The sequence below is a fragment of the Neovison vison genome, chromosome X (assembly GCF_020171115.1).
Source record: "Neovison vison isolate M4711 chromosome X, ASM_NN_V1, whole genome shotgun sequence".
Classification (NCBI taxonomy): Eukaryota; Metazoa; Chordata; class Mammalia; order Carnivora; family Mustelidae; genus Neogale; species Neogale vison.
The window spans coordinates 73,049,768-73,065,736 of NC_058105.1; positions in this window are offsets into that span (position 1 = coordinate 73,049,768).

Below are 15,969 nucleotides of genomic sequence, written 5' to 3' on the forward strand. Positions count from 1 at the left end.
CCGAAGGGGGCCTGGGCTGGGGCTGGGGCCCACCAACTAAAAGGGCCATGCAGGAAGGCAACCAGACAAAGCCTGGCCGCTGAGGCTACCCAGGCCTCAGGAATAGAGGAGATGGCAGTGGCAGGGGTCTGGAAGCCTCTGCTGAGCTCTGGGGAGCTCATGGGGCTGGCTGGCAGGCAGGAGGCTTAGGTTTGAATCTCGGCTTGGCCCCCAACCCTGGCTCGGGGACCTTGGGCAAGGGCCTTCCTTTCTTTCTTTCTGAACCTCAGTTTCCCCATTTGCTCTCATGAAGGGCAAACTCAAGCAGGCAGTGACAGCAGAGAAGCAGACCGTGTATCTGCCCTGGTTATGGAGACAGCTGCTACTCGGCTCTAGCCATTGCCTTGGTAGAAGACGGGCCCAGTGTTACTAGATCTTTGGATTTTTTAGAAATTCTAAATCTGGATTTTTATGTTGAAATCTGAATTTTAAATGATGGAAGCTAATTTCTTCTTAACGTAGGCATTGTGTGAGGCAAAGAAAACACGTCCAAGGGACTTAAGTGGCCCAAAGGTGCCTTTTTATGATAGTCTTACAGGTCCATATCAACTCAATCAGCACATCTATGGCTCTACCACCGTCCTAAGTGGAGTCTGAACCTCACCCAAATGCCATGCCCTTGGGGAATGGGCAGAATGTACCACCACAAGGAGGTTGCCTTGCATTGGCATGGTGGGGGTGTGTGTGACCCAAGATGTTACTCTTCCAAACGAACTGTTTTCTGGCCAGTGGTATTGCTCCCAAAGCCTGCACCTCCCACTACCTCAGACCAGCCCTTCAGAACCATCCTTTGGGAGCACATTCTGCCTGGGCCTGGACCAAGGGCCAGGGAGATACCATGCAAAGACATAGCTGGTACCATCTGCCCTTAGGCAGCCCCCCAAGATCCAGGTCTACCAGTAGGCTTGTCCTTACTCTGACACTCTGACTTCACTTCCCCAGGCTAGGTAAGCACAACCCTGTCGTGGGGGCTGGGGAAGATGGAGTGGGGGAAAGGGAGGAGAAGAAAAAGGGGTAGACCATCCTGGTGAGTGCATCACCACCCCTTCCCACTTTACAACCCACGAAGCCCAGCCAAGCATGACAAGGGTTAATTGGATACCCCCAGCTGGAATCATAGACTCACAGGTCTAGAACAGACCTTGGAGGTCATCTGTCAGGGGAAGAGGAGAGATTTTAATTACTCAGTTCAGCTGGGTTGGAAGCACCCCCACTTGCACCCCCAGCCCAGATGGTTTATCCCAGCCCAGGTGAGTCTGGGAAGGGCTGCTAGGCTGGGAGATGCTGAAAGATAGGGTCTGGCCACTTTGATCACATTCCTGTCAGTACCACTCCTACCCCCAGCAGCGCCTCATTCTGGGATGGGCATACAACCCTTGGCTGAATAATTGACTAACAGGCAGGACTAATGGTACCAGGAGAGATTGAGTGACAAGACCGGGAACCAGAAGGCAAATGACCAGGGCTCTAGAACTGGTTCCGTTCAAAGGTCACACGGCTAGGAAGAAGTGGTGCTGCTCTTCACAGGACTGGGGAGGAATCTCCAGAGCAGCCAAGGAGGGAGGGGCTGCCATCTCAGCAACTACTCCAACAGATCCTGAGCCCCTTCAGGCTTGCAGATTCCACTGATGCCTCTCGGTCTTCTAAGCTCTGCACACAGCATGATCTTAAAAGAACACTTCCCCTCATTATTCTCTGGACGGAACTAGAAAAAAAAATAAAGAGTCAATTACAGCAAGAAGGCTCCAGGTCAGACACCAGGAAGAACTTCCTGAGGGTGGAACCCCACAGAAGCAATCCAGGTGGACTCTGAAGTCTCCTGCCCTGAACTGGAAGCCCATTTGTTTGGGGGGGGGGAGTAACATTCAGAGCTGGGCAAGGGCAAGCTGATCGACTTTTTTCACCTGGATCCCTAAGCCTGGAGCTCAGCATTGGGAAGTGGGGAGAAGTGGGGGACAAGTGGGAAAAGTCAATTCACCTCATTTCCACTCTAGTAGTCTGAAGCTAAAGCTACCTAGGAATGTCCCCAGTCCAGTGCTGACACTGCTGATTAGCAGGCCAAGCTCAAGGCCACCACAGCCTCTATCTCCCCAGAGGCTGCCCAGGGGCTAGAACCCAGCTAAGGCAGACAGACCCAGGTCCACCTTCTAGCTTCACTACAGAGAAGCCCAGAAATCAATGCTGGCCCTTTGGCTCAGAGCTGAAGACAGGGTTAGGCTGGAGGATAAAGAAGGGAATGGCAGCCATGACCGTAGACACAGTGCAGGTGGTGGCAGCGTCGGGTTGTGTGTGTGTGGAGGAGGGTGGTGTGGATATGGGAACACCACATGTCTCTATCCCAAGGCAGAGTGAAATGAGAAAGACACAGAGCTCTCTCGGGAACTCTCGATATCGCTTTAAAGGGTGTTCATAGTTACCTTGTTCTCTACTTTAAAAGTCCTGAGGGTTTAATAACACTTTTAAGTGGCATCTTCTGTGGGGAAGTTCCCATTGGCTATAGGCCCAGCCTGTGTCATTTCCATTCCAGCCCCTTTCCCTCAGCCAAGCAGTGCATTTATCCCAGGCCAGGAATTAAAACTCAAGCATTCTGGATGTTCCCCTTAATATCTATCCTCCATCCTTCCTGCTGCAGTACCTACATCACCCTCTTTCTTCCTGCCTTGCCCCAAAATGGAAACGGAGCCTTCTTTGGTTCCTGAATGAACAAAGCTCTCAGATTAGAAAGTCTCTTCCTGTTCAGGAGGCCATCCTGGCACCCTGCCACCTGTCACTCCCCACCACTACCACCCCCAGCTCATTCTACCCCGGGAACTGGCCTAGGCTCTGTGCATTAAAGAAATGTCTTAAGACAAGTCAGGCCGAGGATCTAATTCTGATGACCACTAGAAGGGAAAAAAGAAGGGAGGGGCTGAACTGGCTGGCCTTCATTCTGATGACCACTAGAAGGGAAAAAAGAAGGGAGGAGCTGAACTGGGTGGCCTTCGGGCTGTCAGGTAATAAAACTAAGCTACCTGCCGTTTGAGCCCAGAGTATAAATCGCTAATCGGTTTGGGACTTGAACATCCACTAATGAATTTCTCTCTATTCCCAGAAGTTTCTCTAGAGCTACCCTGTGGGCAGGAGTCAAGAAAGGAGTTCCTGGGGCTGGGGGCAGCTCTCTGCAGTCCCCACCCTGCTTCTCCTGTCCCCCAAACCCTTTAGGCCCTTCCCAGGGTTGGAGAACTCCAAGAAAGGGGAGAGGGGTTTGCAAGGCTGTGCTCCAGAGGCCCCAGACGAAGGTGCCCAACCTCAGTGCTCTCTTTGCCCTGCCCTACCACAATGGCCATCAGCTTTCTAAGTTTCTCTGAGAGATTCGTAGGAGCAATAAAATGAGTACCCCAGGCTCTGTCCCATCTTGCTCCCTTATTTGCCGCCTGGCTTTAGGGAAGTAATGCCAACTCTTTGAGCTTTGGTTAATTCAGCTGTAAAATGGGGACCTTCATTCTTGCCTCGTGGGATTGTCTGAGGAGTGAATAAAATCATGTAAAAGAAGCCCCTAGCCTGATGCCTGGCACATAATACATATGAACAGATTCACGAACACTGGCTGCCTCTTCTCTAATATCATCCATAGAGATGGGTCAGCCACTCCTAATCTCTAAGAAGGAATGATCCAAAACTGGCTGCTGAATGAAGTCGGGTAAAAAAGGAAAATCTTCCTGATGGGGCCCGTGACCCTAGCCTCATCTTTGGCTTTTCATGTGGGCGGTTCCTGCCGCCACCTGTTTGGACTTCCAAAGTGGCTATGAGCCCTCAGATGTGAGGGCTAGATTAGGTCCTGTGACCTAGGGACAACAGGCACAGTCCTTTGGGCAACTCCTAGGCACCTGGGGGCTAACTCGGAAAGGCTCCAGGTTGCTGATCCTGGGGCTAGAGCTACTCTAGTGTCAGGGCACAGATGGTCACAGCTGTCAGAGCTCTGCCAGCTGCTCTGCCCAGGCCCTTCTTTGTCCAGTACCCCCGGTCTTCACGAACTCAGGCGGCACACATGAGGCTGAACCCCTGATGTGCCATACGGTGGCAAATACAGATGGTAAAGATGTGAGCTGGAGTCCCCAGGGAGCGGGCATGTGGGTAGGGGGCAGGCCAAAGGCGACTAACTGAAGGACGGTGTGTGTCCTGGGAAGGGCGCCAAAGTGCACCATCGATGCTTCCCCATGGGATCTTGAGCCAGCTCCTCCCTCTTTGTGAGCTCAGCTCCAAGGTTCTTTGCAGGTGCATCTGGGAGTGCTGCTAGGATTTGGTGCAGGGACTGGGGTCAGACCTAACTCTCAAGCTATACAATGTGTGTGGCTAAAATTAGCTTTCAAACTTTAGCTTAGAATGACCTCTCAGGGAGTGCCTGTGTGGCTCAGTAAGTTAAGTGACTGCCTTTGGCTCAGGTTGTGATCCTGGGGTCCTAGGATTGAGCCCCGCATCGGGCTTCCTGCTCAATGCGGAGCCTGCCCCTCCATCTCTGTCTGCTGCTCCCCCTGCTTGTGTGTCCTATCTCTCTCTCTTTCTCTGTCAAATAAATAGATAAAATCTTTTAAAAAAAAAAAAATATATATATATATATATATTTTTTTTTTTTTTTAAAGGATGACCACTAGGAACGCCTGGGAGACTCAGTCCATTAAGCAATCGGACTCTTGATTTCAGCTCAGGTCATGATCTCAGGGTCCTGGGATCGAGCCCCACGTCAGGCTCCACACCAGACAGAGAGTCTGCTTGAGGATTCTTTCTCTCCATCTCCCTCTGCCCCTCCTCCCCTACTCGTGCTCTCTCAAATAAATAAATAAATAAATAAAATCTTTTTTAAAATTCCAAAAGGAATGACTTCTCATGGTTTATTTCTACCCTGACACTGGAAGATTCCATGGGCTTAGGGTCTTGCCAGGAAGTTCATCTGCTTATCTAACCGATATCCCAAGCATCTTCTGATACAGCTCATTCATAATCTCCAGAGAAGAAAAAACAGAACTGATCTTCACCTCCTGCTCAGTAATATGGAAGATATGGGCAGTGTAAACTGATCCTTTCTCCCCTCCCAGCCTCAGTGTCTCCATCTGTACAATGGGGAGAATTGGCTTCAATATGTTCTGAAGGCTCTCCCTTGGTTGAGTTCCTTCTACGTGCAAGAAGAAAACAAGATCTCAAGGACTGCCAGGAACCCCATATTAGATTCTGTCTCTCTCTTTATAAAACTCAATTGAAGGGGCGCCTGGGTGGCTCAGTGGGTTGAAGCCTCTGCCTTCGGCTCAGGTCATGATCTCAGGGTCCTGGGATCAAGCCCTGAGTTGGGCTCTCTGCTCAGCAGGGAGCCTGCTTCCTCCTCTCTCTCTGCCTGCCACTCTGCCTACTTGTGATCTCTGTCTGTCAGGTGAATGAATAAAATCTTTAAAAAAAAAAAACCCAATTGAATATCTGGACAAAGTGAGCCCAGTTCTGCCCAATCCCAGCCTCTGAGGGGCTGGCTTCCCCCTCCCTGTGACTCTCCTAACAAGTGCCAAAATTAAATGCTTACATTCTCTAGGGTGTTGATGGATGCTACCCAGGCCTACAGAAGGGCCGTCTGTAGCAATATGGCCCAGCCTTGCTCTACTCTGGCCAGAGGCCCCCAAGCCAGGGCCACCTGAGAGCCTGTCTGGACCTCAGAGCAGGGGGAAAGGATCTGCTGGAGGAAAAGGCCGAGGGCCATAAAGACAAGGAGGTCGGAGGAGGAACACCCAGCTTCTCCACAGCTGACATTCACCTTCTTCCTCACTCTGTTCAAAGACATCTCAAGACAGAGCCTAAAGGAAACCGAGGTCATAGAGAGAGGAAGGAACTTGCTCAGGCTTCTTGACCTTCCCACAATAATAACTGTTGGTTGGTGACAGGGGACTTGCCATAGCTTAGGTCCCGGCATGCTCAGTGAGGCTGAGCAAAAGAGGCTGTGAAATAGATTCTACCGTTATCCCCATTTTACAGATGGGGAAGCCAGGGCTCAGAAAGAAACTGGCTGGCCCAAAGCCAGGCAGCCTGGAAGTGACAAAATCTGGATTTGAACCGAGGGTTGTCTGCCGCCAAATTTCCACTCTTAGCTATTATGACTCCAGGGCCTCTCTTGGATGTATTCCCACCCTTGTTGATGCCAAGCCACGGGCCTGATGATGCACCAGGCACCAACAGTAGCCTGGCAGGACCTTGAGGCTCTCCAACTTCAGGCCCCTGCCTTCAGGGTGAAGTAAGGGGTGGTGCCAAAAATACTTAATGAGGTGGAGAAATGCTTCTGGTTCAATGATATGTGGGAAACTCAGGGTACAAAACACAGGGGCCAGAAGAGGACACGCAGATGACTGGCGCATATGTGAAAAGCGTTGGGCATCCCTCATCGTCTGGGAAATGCAAATCAATGCCACATGGGGGACCATCTCACACCTATCAGGATGGCCATCATCACACCTCCATTGGGAAAACAAAAATGAAAAATAACCACCACTGGTGAGAAGGTGGAGAAATTGGAAACCTAGTGCATCCGCTGGTAGGTATGCAGAGTGCAGCAGCCGCAGTGCAAAACAGGATGGAGGGTCCTCGAAAACTTAACCAGGGAACTGCCCTAGGATCCAGCAGTTACACTTCTCGGTATTTAACCCAATGAGTTTGAAATCCGGATCTTGAAGAGACATTGGCACCCCATGTTCATAGCAGCGCTCTTCACAATGGCCAGTGGAGGAGACAATGTAAGGATCCATCAACAGACACACAGATAAAAAAAACACAATACACTCCACACAGAGACACACATGCACATGCATACACACACAATGGAATATTATTCAGCCTTTAAAAAGAAGGAAATCCTGCTGTATGTGACATCGAGGATGAACCTGAGGGTCATTAAGCTCAGTGAGAAAAGCCAGTCACAGAAAGACAAAAACTGCCTCATTCCACTTGTATGAGGAACGTAAAATAGTCAGTCCTAGAAACAGAAAGTAGAATAGTGGTTGCCAGGGCCTGGAGGAGGGAGAAATGGGGGAGCTGCTATTCGACGGCTTATTTAAGTTATGCGAGGCAGAAAAGTTCAAGAGCTATTCTGCGCAACATTGTGCCTATAGTCAAACACACTTAGATCTAAAAACTTGTTAGGAGGGTAGATTTCATGTCACGTGAGGTTTTTTAAAACCACAGTTAAAAAAACAAAAACAGAATGACCAGTATTATCACTTTGGTAAAAGGTAAGATTGTGTGTGTGTTTGTGTGTGTGTGTGCGCGCGCGAGCATGTGCGCACACGCAGAGGGAAAAAAATGACTAGAAAGAAGGATACCAAAAAGTGAGCAGTGCTTTTCCCTAGTTAGTGGGATTATAGGTAATATTTTCTTGGTAACACTCTTATGCAGTTTTTACATTTTCTACAGTGAATAGATATTACATTTATCATCCCCCTCTCCTCCCTCGAAATAAAAAAGCCCCAAAGAAACAAACCAACCACAAAAACTCGGCAGATTCTATAGAGCTCGAAACACAGAAGATTTCAGCCATGCTCCCACTCCCTGCGTGACTGCGGACAAGTCAACCAAGGCTCTCTGAGTCTCCAACACCTCACCTCTGGGATGAGTGTTGTGATACCACATTTCTCTGTCTTTGCTGTGGAGCCGGCTTACCTTTTCTTTCGGTCCCTCCAGGGAGATCAAGAACAAAGCTAGAAAAGCTGGTATCCTTGCCCGCAGACAAAGCTGCCAAGATACAAGGAAGCCCTGGGTGTGGCCACCGGGCACAACTACCTTGTCTTTCTCCGGCCAAATTAAGAACCAGGGCAGGATGGGTGCCTGGGTGGCTCAGTGGGTTAAGCGGCTGCCTTCAGCTCAGGTCATTATCCCGGGGTCCCGGGATTGAGTCCCATGTTGGGCTCCCTGCTCCCTGCTCAGCACACTCTCTCTCTCTCTCTGTCACATAAATAGATAAAATCTTTATAAAAGAAAACCATTAACTGCATTCTTCAAATATGTGTTTACCTATTAAAGAAGAACAACAACAACAAGGGGAGGATAGGGCCTCGGTTTATCAACATGAAAAATGAGAGTGCTGTGAGCAAGCCTGGAGTGGGCGAGGGTGAAGCTCCTGGGCTGGGTAAAGCCTTCTTGCCCCAGCAATGCCTGCCCACTGGGCCACAGCAAAGCCCCCCCAGGGCAAGACTGGCACCTGTGGGCACAGGTGCGGAGGGCAGGCTTGTAAGAGGTGGTGGGGAGGAAGGAACACAGAGTCTGTTGGAAAGAGCCTGCATGGAGCCAGCCCCACTTCTCCCCCAGCCCACCAACCAGGCCAACCCTCGGTCACCTTTTTCGTCACACTCCAGGTTCCTGGTGCTTGGGGCAGTGGCTGGGAAATGTCTGTGGGTGTCCACTACTGCAGCACAGCAGGACAATAGGACTCTGTCAGCCCCTCCCCAGCTGACCCTCTCCTGGGAATGAAAGCAACGCCCCGTTATCTCCCGTTATCCTTTAACTGAGTTTTTAGTGGCTAAAGCGGGGTGGGGGGGCAAGACTATGTCCCACCATGACCAGGCTCCCTGGGTTGCTTCAGGGTGGCACAGCTCTCAGGGTGCCCAAACTCTCCCCAGCAACCCTCAAAACACTGATCGAGGCTGCTGCAGTGAATCACCCCATTCCCCTACCTGAAGGCAAGTGAATCTCTTCTCCACCCGAGGCAGCCTCCCTCTGCTCAGCACCAAGCAGTCCCTCCTCAGAGCCTCCTTGCATTCCCAAATCTCAGACACCCAATTGTGTTTCCCCCCAGAGACTGAAAATTCTAACTTCTTAGCCTTCTCTACAGAAAAAATAAATATCCATATGGAGCCTGGAAATTCTCCGCCTACGGGTTTCTGTATTTTAAGGGATCTCATTTTCTCCTGCCTTTCCTTAGATGAATCCTAGAACATTAGAGATGGAAGAAATTATTCAATTCAACTCTCCCCAGACACATCCATTATAAGAAAGGCCTACTGGGGCCCAAAAAAGGGAAAGGCCCAGCCTCAGGTTCAAAGCTGAGTGGTGGCAGAGCTGGAACCAGAATCCAGAGTTCCCAACTGAGGGCCCTGTCTGCATCTCTCCAACGCCAGGGCCCCCTTATAGCATGTTCTCAGGCTCTCTCTGAAGCAGCAGGGGAGGGGGCCAATTCCCAGGGGCTTCTTCTGGTCCAGGAAGTCAGGCAATTTGAGGTACCCACTGCGTCACACCTACCTCCTTACTCCAAGGGGCTCACCTTGCCCAGCTCAGGTCGGCTACCCCCGAGTCCTGGACCCACACCTCGGTGGCAAGGCAGCAGAAGAAAAACTGGATTGTTTTCTGCCTCTGGTTTCTGGTGGCACTCACGCTCACCCTCTTTCTCATCCATGTCTTGAGGGCTCTCTCCTGCCCCCTTTGTCTGCTGTCTCTCAGCCTGTCTCTCAGCCTGTCTGTCTCTCTCAAACATAATATTGCTCTCTCTTGAATCTTTCTCTCTCCCTTGTCTATCGCTCAGTCTCTCCTTCTCTCCCCATTCTGCCAGTCTCTCTGTCACAATATCCTCCGCCTCTCTCTATCTCTTACACTGTATCTCTTTCTTCTGCTTTCCAGTAGCTGGGGGTTCCTCTTTCTTGGGTTCTGGATCCTGCAATCCTGCACCTTCTCTGGCTCTCTCTCTCTCTCTCTCTTTTTCTCTTGCTCTGTGAGGGGTGAGGATGGCCGTTGCCTGATTCCTCCCTGAAGTGAGCAAGGGGTTCCTGGAACAGGCACAAGCAAGGCCTTCAGGGCACCAGAGTCCTCCCAGGGGGACAAGGCCAGGGTGGGGCAGGGCAAGGAATGGCAGCATTAGGCCTGGCTCTGCTTGGAAAATGCCTCTCCCCACTTCCATTCCAGGCCCTTCCTGAATCCGGCCCTGGGAATCACCATCTCAATTAAACTTTGGGGCTGCTGGGGCTGAGAAATCCTCCTTGCATCCCGTCAGCCCTGTGGGTCTCCAGCAATGGAGTCGTTGCCCTCCATTCCCCACTTAATAACAGGCACATCTGATAGTGTCTTAGCTCACTGTCACTGGAAACTTCTGGAAGGCAGAACAGGAGATCCTGCTGCCTGCTTAGGAGACAAGAATCCTGAGTTCCAACAAGTCAGAGGACTTGGCCCAGGACATGCAGCCAGGTGGTGACAGATGTAGAGCAGGGAGGGGTGAAAACTACTCAGCAAAGATCCACCAGCCTGCACTGTCCCATCCCAACTCTGTTCCTAGAACCAGGGGCAAAGGAGCAGGTGGGTACTCTCTCCTGCAAAAGTTTTGTCAGTGAGCACTGAGGTCCCACTTTGAGGAAGAACCCAGGGATAAGCAGCCAGAGACTAACAGACTCAAATATCTGGTGAGAGTTTTACCCTTTCCAGGAGACCCTCTCATACATTGTCACAATGGCCACCTTCTTAATAACCAGGGTAAATGATGATGAAGCTTATGCCCACTGTCTGCTAAGGAATCGATGGCAGAGAGAGGATTAGAGCCTATGCATACAAGCCCAGATCCAGTGCTCTTTCTGCCATGCTCCCTGGCAGCAGGGCACCCAGGCTGCTGGGGCCCTTTGTCACCAGGAATGTTGGTATCAGCCATGGGGCCTATACCAGGGCCAGTTCAGGCTGCACGCACAGGACCAAACTTCAGGTCCATCCCAGCAGGTGGAAGCTAGGGGACGGTGTAAGAACATGTTCCTATTCTAGGATCTAGACATAAGAGATGGGACATTACGCCCTACCCTTAAATCCAGAACCCAGTCCAAGCTGGCCTAGTGCCGGCAAGGGACTTTCTGTGGGAGAATAGTTTAGGGCTCCTTCCTGAGAGTAATACCAGGGAGGAGAGGCCCTCATGTGGCCCAGAGACCCCCAGTATTACTTCTTACCCCCAGCTCCCAACCTCAGGTTTACAGAAGATTTGCCTTTTTATCATCTTTCCCTGTCCCCACTATAATTCTTGCTCCTTGAGGACAGGGATTTGTGCATTTTTGCAGTGCCTACGACAGTGGCTGTCACATGAAAGGTTCTTGGTAAGTAACTGTTGAAGCAAACAAATAAATAAATGTTATGCCCGGAGTCCCACAAGTGGGGAGGCTTTCACATCCTAAGATTTGCCCCCCTCTTTCTCTTGGACACATGGGGAGAGGGCATACCTCCTGCAGAGTTCAGACTCTGCCCCAGAGCACTCAGCCTATATACCTGTAAGACCCTACCTTCTCCTAAGGGCTATGCCAGACCTGAGAGGAGAGGAACAAGGGGCTTCTATGAGTTCCCATAGGGCACAGCCAGTAGCACATTCTGTCTTAACTCCAATTTGTAGGGTGTCTGGCTGAGCCCATTCCATAGTCAAAGACCACGGCCTGGGGAGAAGAGTAAAGGAGCAGACCAGAGTCACTCTGGGTCAGTGTGGAGCTAGGCTCAGGAGTCAGGGCTGGGGACTCTCTTGTCAGGTTCTGGGACAGATCAGAGAATGGAAGGGAAAGACAGAAAGGATGTTCTCAGGATGACCCCTCCTGGGTGCCCATACCAGGCCTACAACCTTTGGCATATTCACTGTCACCATCTGTTGCAGGCCTATATTACCCTTCTCCCTTCTTTAGGAGCCGGTGTAGCAGCCAAAGTGAGTGTTAACAGGGACTCACATATCTGCTCAGGCCCCAGCCTTGGCCCACTCTTTCCCAGCCCTAGCCACACATCCCCACCTTTCCACGTCCCTCCTCACATGGAAACTCTATCTCCACTCACACTTGCTCCCTTTATATCTCTCCCCTTCATTTTATGGGGTGGCTGTGGCAAGAAAGAATGGTGGGAAGGGGCTGTGGCTCAGAGACTATCCTTTATTAGTTCTCTCTTCCCTGGGAAATAAGGGGCTGCAGCTGGCCGGGGATATGGGTGGGGTGAGCTGGCCTCTGGCTGCTGGGAAGGCCGCACATCTGGGGGTGGAGGTCTGAAAGGGAAGCTGAGATGAATTACCTGTGTGTGCTGGGAAAATCAACTGGGCATGCTGGCATGCCGCCTGCCCCGTTGGAATTAGGGAGCTGGGCTGGGGGTTCCAGCTGGGGACCAGGCAAAGCCTCCATAGAGGGTGGGGGGGCAGGCAGTGGCAAAGCCTTGGAGAGAATGCCCTCCTTGAAAAAGAAGAAAGCACAGTTTTCAAACTTGGGGAAATACCATGATAAATGGAGCCTGCCCTTCTCCAGGGTACAACCTTCTAGCCACAACGCCGGACCCACATGCTACCCTCTCCACTCTCCACCCAGCCCAAAGCCACTTCTATCTGGGCCCTCCCATCTCCGTTCATCTGCTTAACTGGTCTGAGCGCTCCGTGATACCTCCTGGCCCCCAACCCAACACACACACACACACACACACACACACACACACACACACATTTCCTCCTTCCTTCTCTAAAGCACTCCCGTTCCCTGCACCCCTCCAAGGTCATCACTGATAACTGCCACTTGCCAGCCATGTAGGACCTCAGTTTTCCTCATCTGGAAAATGGAGGCATTCACACTCAAATGGGATGTTTTGGGTGTTTGAAATCATTAACAGGGAACCCCTCGCCTCTGGCTCTTGCCCACACAGGGGTGGGCAGTGGGGTGAAATGGGAAAAGAGTGAGCAGAATGGAGTTCAAATACAGGTTCTGCAACTTGCTAGCTCAGTGAGCCTAGATAGGTCACTTCTTATCTCGTTGAACGTCAGTTTCCTCATCCATAAATGGCAGTGATGATACCCACCTTGCGACATGGCCAAAGAAGTCTACCAGGAACACGTTTGGAAGAGCAAATCATTCTGCAAGCTGTGAAATGTGCAGCCAGGAGGTAAAACCCTGTCCTGATGATTCCCTCCTCTCTGCCTTCCCCCTCTGGGTCCTTGGAGGTCCTCGGCAGGAATGTGCCCCTTCAGCTCCCGAGGTGTCAGGAGAGCTAGGAGGCAGCTAGGGGTCAGAAAAACAGGTGGGCTGACTGGGACCTGGGCCTTGGAGGGGGCAGGCTGCCTAGGTGCTGGGGACAGTGGGAAGAGCCCCCTCCTTCCCACGCCTTCCCCTGTTTCTGCAGCCATTCGGGTCCCTTGCTCTCCAGGAGGCAGCCTCCTCCCTGACATCATCTTCAGTCAACTCCCCTGAGGGCCATCCCCAATTTTCATTTCCTCTCACTAATCCTCACACACAGTCCCTTTGCACAGCCCGGAACAGCCTCTGTCCCGGAGCTGGCTCCACACACCAGATATTTGTTGCAGCTCACAAACCTAGGTTTCTTAGCTGGGAGGGTCTTACAGAGTTCATCGACTACGGTCCCCTTCATCCAGGGCTCCATGATGGGGATGGGATGCAGGGAAGGGGCCAGGGCCCATCACCTCCACCCATCCAGTACTTCGGTGCTCATTAGAAAAGGGTACCCCCTGTTGGCAGATACAGCCTGCACCAGTCTGCCCAAGACTGGTAAACAGAAGGCAGGCAGGATGCCAGTTCCCACTGACACCCTCAGCCAGACCCTCTTGTGCAGTTTACAACCTGTACAAACATACATGGTGACTCTGGGAGACAGTCTGAGCTTTCTCATTGCAGGCTCAGAAAGCCTGGCCTGGGCTCCTTTAGAGACCTTTGCTACAAGAAAAGCCAGGCTGGTTATATTAAGTCCCAGAAGAGCTCAAGAGATGGAAAAACAGCAAAGGAAGGTGGTCAGCTCACTCCACAGATGTGCATGCTTGAAGCAAATATGTGGAAGGGAGAGTCATCTCTGGGATCCTGGTAGCTAGAAAGGTGATTCAGGGCTGAGGGCAGGCTGGCTCAAGGGGGTCAGAAATGAAGTTCAAAATGACAACCTGAGTTGTAAGGCCCGGGGCTTGGGGCTGAGGTCTGATCGAGGACCAGAGAGATTGGTGCTCTAGGTCTGAGGAAAGAACCGTTAGTCCTGTGTTAGGTCAGATCACCATGGGGCAGGGACAGTAGGTGGTGGCCCCCCAAGACGGCATACAGCTGGGGCCATTCCTCTGCCTCCTTCTAGCCCCAGGCCCCCAAGGTTGTCAACGACTGACCATTAGAACCTTAGAATGCATGTGTTTAGCACTTTCACACTCCAACTCCCTTTTGCCCTGAAGGGAGCCAAACTCTATCCTCTCTATCTTACCCTGGCGGAGCCCTATTCGTCTTTTGAACCCCCCTCGAAATTCAGACGTCACCTCCTCTGCAAAGCCTTCCCTGACATCCCACCATTGATACCCTCTCAGGTCCCACGACTTCTTGGGCTCAGACTGCCACCAGATAGATCTCACTGCCTTCTATCTCTTGCTTTTGTGTGTCTACACCACCAGACTAAGCGCCCCTAAGAGCGGGGCCTCTATCCAACTTGCCTGAATCCCCACAGCCTGGCTCTGAGCCTGGTGCTAGGAGGAGCTAAAGAATTGCATATTGTCCGCATGAATGAGGCAAAACAGACACATGTCCACACACAGCGCCCTGGTTAACGGGTCTGGGAGAGGCGGCAAACTTAACCGTTGGGCCAGGGGATAAAGATCCATGACTGTTCTCATTGCAGGGTTCCAGGCCATGTGTGGATGAGGAGGAAGGCATGGCAGCAGGGGCAAGGACCTGATGGGATGGGCCTGTAGCCTGCAGGAACGAACTCCTACTCATCCTGCGCCTAGCCTTTGGACCATTCCTTCCATAGTCTGGCTCCAAACTCTGGACAAACTCCAGGAAGCCGAGGCAGAGGATATCCAAGTGACATCTGAACTTAGCCTTCTGGTGGGCACCATGCCAATGTCCTGTCTTGTTTTGGATGCCGGAACAGACCCAGCTTCCCCTTCTTTTCTGGTCATCTCAGGGGGAGCGCTGTCTCTCCCCAGTGCTCAAGTTCCTAAGGGGCCCTGCCTGGAGGCCCAAGCTTGTTCCATGTTATCCCTCCCACTCCTCTCCCACCAAGCTGGGATGGGGCCAGGCATGACCAAGGAAAGGGGACTTAGGGCAGGGGGCCTGGCCCCTTGGATTCTTGAAGAAGCATTGTCATAAGCCCATCGGGCAACTATGGTCAAGTGTCTGGCCCTTGCTGACTCAGGATTGTCCCTGCTGGGGTCTGTAGGCTTTCGGGAGGCATAGCAGCTCCTGGAAGGGCCAGAAAAGGACTGACGTGGGGGCAGAAGCATGGCCCTTATGACCCAGAGCATTTGGAGGGTTTTTAAGGAAGGGCTCGGGACTTGGCAGGGTCCTACCGGCAGGACATAGGCAAGCAGTGTCCGGCGCCCGCCGTCCACCTGCCACCCGCCCGCCAGCCTGAGCCTGCGCCCGCCTGGCCACAGGCTGAGGAAGCATAATCATGCTGGGCTATTTCAGACCCATTATCTCAGCTCAGCTCCTGCTTCCTGAGCAGGCCCCGAATTAGCCTGGCGCTTTGTTCTCAAGTGCATTTGTCAGATCGCTTGGCCTGTACCTCGGGAAAGGGAGAGAGGAGGGAGGAGAGGGCAGGGGCGGGGAGGGGGCGGAGAGGGAGCCAGAGGAGGAACTCGACGCTAATTAAGTCTCATTAAAAAAAAGAAGATGACAATGAGGAGTAAGGAGAAGAAGAAAGAGAAACGGAGTGGAGGGGGGAGGGAAATTCTTTCTGAGGAAGCAGAACAGCCGCTGGGAGACACACACACACACACAGAAACACACGGGCACATGCACGCCCACAAAAAGACACGCAAATACACACAGCTCTCCATCTTGGCAGCCCGCACCCTTCTTCATGGCACTTGCCTGCGCGGCCCGACCCTGGCCCAGCCTTGACAGGTCCTACATGGGCACAGAAACCGGGGCTGTCTTTCCAGTGGCCAGGGCGGCCAGGTGTGAGGATGAAACACAGCCCAGATCGGCACGGCAATTCAAGAGCTCTGTGACCTCAGCCTGGTCTCCTCTC